The 6,932-nt window shown below is 50.0% G+C and overlaps 1 pseudogene; it reads left to right on the top strand.

Annotated features, from left to right (window-relative positions):
* Positions 1-4,766: 4,766 nt before the first annotated feature.
* LOC140601875 (NHP2-like protein 1 pseudogene) lies at positions 4,767-5,257 on the top strand (annotated as a pseudogene).
* The last annotated feature ends 1,675 nt before the right edge of the window (positions 5,258-6,932 follow it).

Below are 6,932 nucleotides of genomic sequence, written 5' to 3'. Positions count from 1 at the left end.
GAATTCATTATAATGCAGTCGAGAGGAAAATCCGACCAGTTTCTGTCACACACACATACACACACACACACACACACACACAACACACATGCACGTACGCAGAGCATTTAAACAGTTCGAATGTGGAGTGACGGCACTCTACCAGGACACGTTACAAGTTTAGGAATTTCATTTCCTGTTCGGAACACCGGCAGCATTCACCCACACAATATAATCTAAGAGGGCTTATGATTCTTTGTCTGACAGTGCTTCTCATGTGCCTTCCCATAGCAGGTAAACGACCTATAGTAGTCAAGAGACTCTATTTAGGGTTTGGCATTCTGGGATCCGCTGAGAATCCACGAACGGATGAAGGGACCAGTAGACAGACAGACAGGCAGCCAACCAGCCAACCAAAAACATCTCAGAAGTTTTTGGGATCCCTGGGTGGCGCAGCGGTTTAGCGCCTGCCTTTGGCCCAAGGCGCGATCCTGGAGACCCGGGATCGAATCCCACGTCGGGCTCCCAGTGCATGGAGCCTGCTTCTCCCTCTGCCTGTGTCTCTGCCTCTCTCTCTCTCTCTGTGTGACTATCATAAATAAATAAAAATTAAAAAAAAAAAAAAAGAAAAAAAAAAAAGAAGTTTTCAAGGCACATGCCTACAAAGGATCACGGATCATAACAAAACGGAAATCTTCAGTGTCTCTTTCGCCGAGGTGGCCCCTAGGAGATTCTACAGGTGCTTTTAGAGTTGTCCCCAAAATGAAGCTCCTTTACCGTGGAGAAGTTTTCACTCTTACGTAGTAGGGGAAGACCGGATACAAACGAACCCAAAAAATAAAATAAATAAGTAAATACCAAAAAAAGTGAAACAAGAACAACCAAAAAAAAAAAAAGGGAATCTAAAAACCTTGCTGTTCTGGGCAGGTAAAGGGAGACACACACACACACACACACACACACACACACACCCCAAAAAACAAACAAAAAACCCCCAACCAAACCACACCAAACCAAGGCAACCAACCAAACAAAAAAGCACCTTGTCTTTGTCTTTTCTTCTCTGTTCACACTCTTATCAAGAGTAGACTACCAATGCAAGAGAATCTCGCCATTTTAGCAGAGAGAAGAGCCAAATCTCAGTTGTACACCAGTGTACTAGTAAAACCCACTTCTCCCAATCTCAGTCCGTCCTGACCACGCCTGCAATCCCTTTTCAAAGAGTCTGCGTCTGGGACGCCTTGGGTGGCTCAGCGGTGGAAGGTCTGCCTTTGGCTCAGGGCCTGATCCCAGGGGTCCTGGGATCCAGACCCACATCGGGCTCCCCACGTGGAGCCTACTTCTTCCCCTGCCTGTGTCTCTGCCTCTCTCTCTCTCTCTCTCTCTGTCTGTCTCTGTCTCTCTTTCTCTGTCTCTGCCTCTCTCTGTCTCTGTGTCTGTCTCTCTGTTTCTCTTTATCTCTCTGCCCCTTTTCTCTGTCTCTTTGTCTCTCTCTCCCCTTCTCTCTGTCTCTCTCTCTTTCTCTGTCTCTGCCTCTCTCTGTCTCTGTGTCTGTCTCTCTGCCTCTCTTTTCTCTCTCTCTCTCTTTGTCTCTCTCCCCTTCTCTCTGTCTCTGTCTCTCTCTCTGTCTCTGCCTCTCTTTATCTCTCTGCCTCTCTTTTCTCTGTCTCTCTCTCCCCTTCTGTCTCTGTCTCTCTTTATCTCTCTGTCTCTCTCTCTCTCTCCCTGTCTCTCTCCTTCTCTGTGTCTCTCTCTTTCTCTATCTCTGTCTCTCTTTGTCTCTGTCTTGCTTTCTCTGTCTCTATCTCTCTGTGTCTCTGTCTCTGTGCCTCTGTCTCTCTTTGTCTCTCTCTTTCTCTGTCTTTCTCTCTGTCTCTCTCTGTCTCTGTTACTCTCTCTCCTTCTGTCTGTCTCTCTCTCTGTCTCTGTCTCTCTCCCATGAATACATAAATAAAATCCAAAAAAATAAAAAACAGAAAACAAAAAACAAATCTCAAAAATCTCCTTCATAAATCCCTTCTATAATTTCTTTTTCCATTCCGTCAGTCTTAAGTGTTCTTTCTCTAAATAGCCAGGCTTTGGGACGCCCCTGTGCCTCAGCGTTTGAGCGTCTGGCTTCAGCTCAGGGCGTGATCCCAGACTCCTGGGACCGAGTCCCATATCAGGGTCCTCGCATAGAGCCTGCTTCCCTTGTCTCTGCCTGTCCCTGTGTCTCTCATGAATAAGTAAATAAAATCTTAAAAAAAAAAAAAAAAAAAAAAAAGCCAGAGTCATTTCAGGACAGATTCATTTTCTTTAACCACCACCACCAGCACCCGTATTTTCATGCCTTGTATCTATTCTACATGTCTCCTACTATCTCACACACAGAGGTTGTTTTCCTTATCGTTAACCAGTAGTCTCGATTCCATGTGGCAGATTTTTTAAAATTGTACTTATTTTACACTTTTTGAGAGAGGAGAGAGAGAGAGAGAGAGAGAGAGAGAGAGAGAGAGAGAACTTTGTGAAGGGGGAAGGGAGGGAGGGAGGGAGGGAGGCAGAGACAGAGACATAGGCAGAAGCAGGCTCCCCACAAGGAGCCAGATGTGGAAAGGGTTCCGGACTCGGATATCCCCCCCCCCGCCGCCCCAGAATTGGGCCCTGACCCAAAGGCCGATGCTCAACCCCTCAACCACCCAGGCGGCAGACTGTTAACTCCTAGAAACCTCAGTCTCTGGTGAAAAGTCAGTAGGAACCACGGGCACATTGTCTATCGTACCAGAAATCCTTAGATTGTCAAATGTATGAATACATGTAATAGTTTTTAGAAACACGTGTGTGTGTGTGTGTGTGTGTGTGTGTGTGTGTGTGTGTTTGTGTATGTATTGTTGGGCTGGCTGAGAGACAGGGGCACCCAAAATGGCGGACATCTCAAACCGGGTCAAAATGGCTGATCTTCCCGTCAAAGCATCCCTGACCACCACATCATCTCCAGTGAGTCGAAGCCTAGATGGGAAACCGAAACTTTCCATCCAGGAACCGCCCCCGCCCCCTCCCCCTCCCCATCGTCTGATACTATCCCCCCCCACCCCCAGCCAATCACCTAAGGACACGGTGTTCCCTTGTCTAATTTGGCTAGGGACCCACCCGGATTCCAGAGTCGGAACCAAGAAGGCTTCAAAACCCCCACAGTCCCCAACCCCGCGCGACTTCCCTGACTCTGGCCACCTCTCCGAGTCATGGAACCTCGCCCAGGAGCGCTCCCCATTAAAGCACTCTCCAACCTACTGCCTGGCTCTGCTGGTTTTTTATTTCTCCGCTGTTCATTTTGTAAAAACCTAACATGTAGGGCACAATTTTTTTTTTTTTTAAGATTTAAGAGAGAGAGAGAGGGAGGGAGAGAGGGGGGGGGGGCAAAGACACAGAGGGAGAAGCAGGCTCCAGTGCAGGGAGCCTGACGTGGGACTCGATCCCGGGACTCCAGGAACACGCCCTGGGCTGAAGGCGGCACTAAAACGCTGAGCCACACGGGCTGCCCTGTATGATACAATTGTGAAGGAAGCAAGAAACAGGGGATCCCTGGGTGGCTCAGCGGTCCTGCAGGGTGCCTGCTTCTCCCTCTGCCCGTGTGTGTGTGTGTGTGTGTGTGTGTGTGTGTGTGTGTGATGAATTGTGAATTAAAATTTAAAAAAAAAAAGAGGAAGGAAAAGAGAAACGAACAAACCAACCTGAAACACGTTTACTGACACACCCAGGTATCTGCAGGTTTCCTGAATCAGACAAAAGAGAAACACAAAAACTGAGGTGGGGGGAGGGGGGGGAAGGAAGAAAAGGGCAAGGGGTGGGGGAGGAAAACACAACACCACAAAACAAAAAAACCACCTTGGCTGTCTTACTGACTCACACTTTAGTATTTTACCTTTCTGTTGGAAAGACAGACGCCAGGTATCCGATGAACTGAACCCAATTTATCAATTAAGCTAGTTACACCTTCAAAGTTCCAGGTCACCAAAGATTTGGGAAGCTATTGTAAAAGTTTAACCTATAGACCTTTTTTCATTTTTTTTAAAATTTATTTATTTATGATAGTCGGGGGGGGGAGAGAGAGAGAGAGAGAGAGAGAGAGAGAGAGAGAGAGAGAGAGAGAAAGAGAGAGAGGCAGAGACATAGGCAGAGAGAGAAGCAGGCTCCATGCACCGGGAGCCCGACGTGGGACTCGATCCCGGGTCTCCAGGATCGCGCCCTGGGCCAAGGGCAGGTGCCAAACCGCTGCGCCACGCAGGGATTCCCCCCTTTTTTCATTTTTTTCTTTTTCTTTTTTTTTAACCTGCTTGCTCGTCACAAGGAAAAGTACACGAGACGGACAAAATCGATCATTTGAAGTAGTTTCCGTGGACAAATCCTCAGAGGCACAACTCCACTAATCCGTTGAGTTCACAGCAAAGTTGAGTACGCCCGTCCCTCGGGGCCTGGACCCTCCGGCATGGGCATGGCATCCGGGTGGGTCCCGGTGGAGCAAGGGGATAAGTAGTTCTCCTTTTCTTTTCTGTGCCTGTGGGTCTAACAAGACACCACACGTGTCTTGTTTCTTTGTAATGAGGTGGCGGAAGGGTCTATCTCGATCACCACCATTCCAGGCCCACAAACTGTGACGGGAGCACAGCACATCCCACCGCCCACCCCAACGGCGGCGGGGGCGGGGGCGCGTGGGGACAAAACCGGTTATCCGTATGAAGTGTGACGGTGATAGGTAGCTCCCAGGACACGTCTTTTCACAGGAAACCCACAGGGACCGCGGATACGCAGAGATGACTGAGGCTGATGTGAATCCGAAGGCCTACCCCCTGGCAGATGCCCACCTCCCCAAGAAACTCCTGGACGCGTGTTCAGCAGTCCCGTAACTACAAGCAGCTTCGGAAAGGAGCCCACGAAGCCACCAAAACCCTCTGTGGAGAGGCATCTCTGAGTTCATCCTGATGGCTGGCTGCAGACGCCGAGCCCCTGGAGATCATCCCGCACCGTCCGCCGCCCGCCTGCCTGCGTGCCGCGTGAAGAGAAGAACGTGCCCTACGTGTTCGTGCGCTCCAAGCAGGCCCTCGGGCGGGCCTGCGGGGTGTCCGGGCCTGTCCTCGCCTGTCCCGTCACCATCCAAGGAGGCTCGCAGCCAAAGCCGCAGATCCAGTCCATTCAGCAGTCCATCGAAAGGCTCTTCGTGGAAACCGCTGGCCTCTGTCCCACCCCTCACGGAGCCCAGCCCTCCCCCCCTGGGGTTGTGTCTACCGTCTGCGTTCGCATGTAGTTTCTCCAGCTGCCTTCTCTCGTTCTTTTTTTTTTTTTTTAAATTTTTATTTATTTATGATAGTCACAGAGAGAGAGAGAGGCAGAGACACAGGCAGAGGGAGAAGCAGGCTCCCCGCAGGGAACCCGATGCGGGCACACGAGCCCAGGGTACCCCTTCCACCTCCCCAACCCCCGCCCCGCATCCAGCCCCGAGAGGAAGGCAGCCGCCCAACCACTGAGCCACCCAGGCGTCCGTCCCTCTTTTCCTTTCTCTTATCCGTCAACCTTCCAGCCTTCCGCTTCCACCTCCGCCTGTTCCTTCATCTCGGTTTCCTCCTGGAAAACAGGCTTTGTGCGTGGTTGCCTCCCTCTCAGCCCTCTGAAAGAGGTGGAGTGGGTTGGGCATCAGTTCTGGTGCTCGTGCGTGCGTGTGGACTTGGGATTTCCGGCGTCCGCCTGCCTGGCCTGCTTTCCCCGTCTTCTTCATGATTTGGACTCAAGGGAAGTGGCGGGGGGGGGGGGGGGGGGGGAGATCGGGTCCTTATTTGTCTGGCCCACCTCTTGGGTCCCATCCCACGAGGCCTCTTTCTGATGGGGTGACCTAGAAGTCCGAACGTAGGGAGGGAGGGAGAGAGAGAGAGAGAGAGAGAGAGAGAGAGAGAGAGAGGAGAGAGGAGAGAGGAAGGGGCAGAGACCTAGGCAGAGGGAGAAGAAGCAGGCTCCACGCAAGGACACAAACAAACCTTCCAAAAAAAGAGAAGGAAAAAAAAGGTAAACTTGCGGCAACGGCCCGGCCGCTCGGGGGTCGAGCTCCGCCTTCAGCCCAGGGCGTGGTCCTGGAGACGCGGGCTTAGAGTCCCAGGTCAGGCGCTCTGGATGGAGCCTGCTTCTCCGTCTCCGTCTGTGTCTGATGAAAGAAAGAAAGAAAGAAAGAAAGAAAGAAAGAAAGAAAGAAAGAAAGAAAGAAAGAAAAGAAAAGAAAGAAAGAAAAAAGAAAATGAATAAATAGTAAGTAAGCAAGTAAGTACGTACGTACATACATAAATGCACATACATACAAACAAAGACAAACTCGGGGCAACGGCCCGGCCGCTCGGGGGTCGAGCTCCGCCTTCAGCCCAGGGCGTGGTCCTGGAGACGCGGGCTTAGAGTCCCAGGTCAGGCGCTCTGGATGGAGCCTGCTTCTCCGTCTCCGTCTGTGTCTGATGAAAGAAAGAAAGAAAGAAAGAAGAAAGAAAGAAAGAAAGAAAGAAAGAAAGAAAGAAAGAAAGAAAGAAAAGAAAAGAAAGAAAGAAAAGAAAATGAATAAATAGTAAGTAAGCAAGTAAGTACGTACGTACATACATACATACATACATAAATGCACATACATACAAACAAAGACAAACTCGGGGCAACGGCCCGGCCGCTCGGGGGTCGAGCTCCGCCTTCAGCCCAGGGCGTGGTTCTGGAGACGCGGGCTCAGAGTCCCAGGGTCAGGCGCTCTGGATGGAACCTGCTTCTCCGTCTCTCCGTCTCCGTCTCTGATAAATAATAAATAAATAAATACATACATACATACATACATACATACATACATACATGAAAGATAAATAAATAGATAAACGAATGAATAAATGAATAAATGAATAAATGAATGAAGAAATAAAAGAACAAAGAAGTACGTACATAAATACATACATAAATACGTAAGC

Source organism: Canis lupus, chromosome 12, assembly GCF_048164855.1.
Source record: "Canis lupus baileyi chromosome 12, mCanLup2.hap1, whole genome shotgun sequence".
NCBI classification, from domain to species: Eukaryota; Metazoa; Chordata; class Mammalia; order Carnivora; family Canidae; genus Canis; species Canis lupus.
The sequence above is the reverse complement of the archived record's forward strand: the minus strand, read 5'-3'. Positions and strand labels throughout refer to the sequence as shown.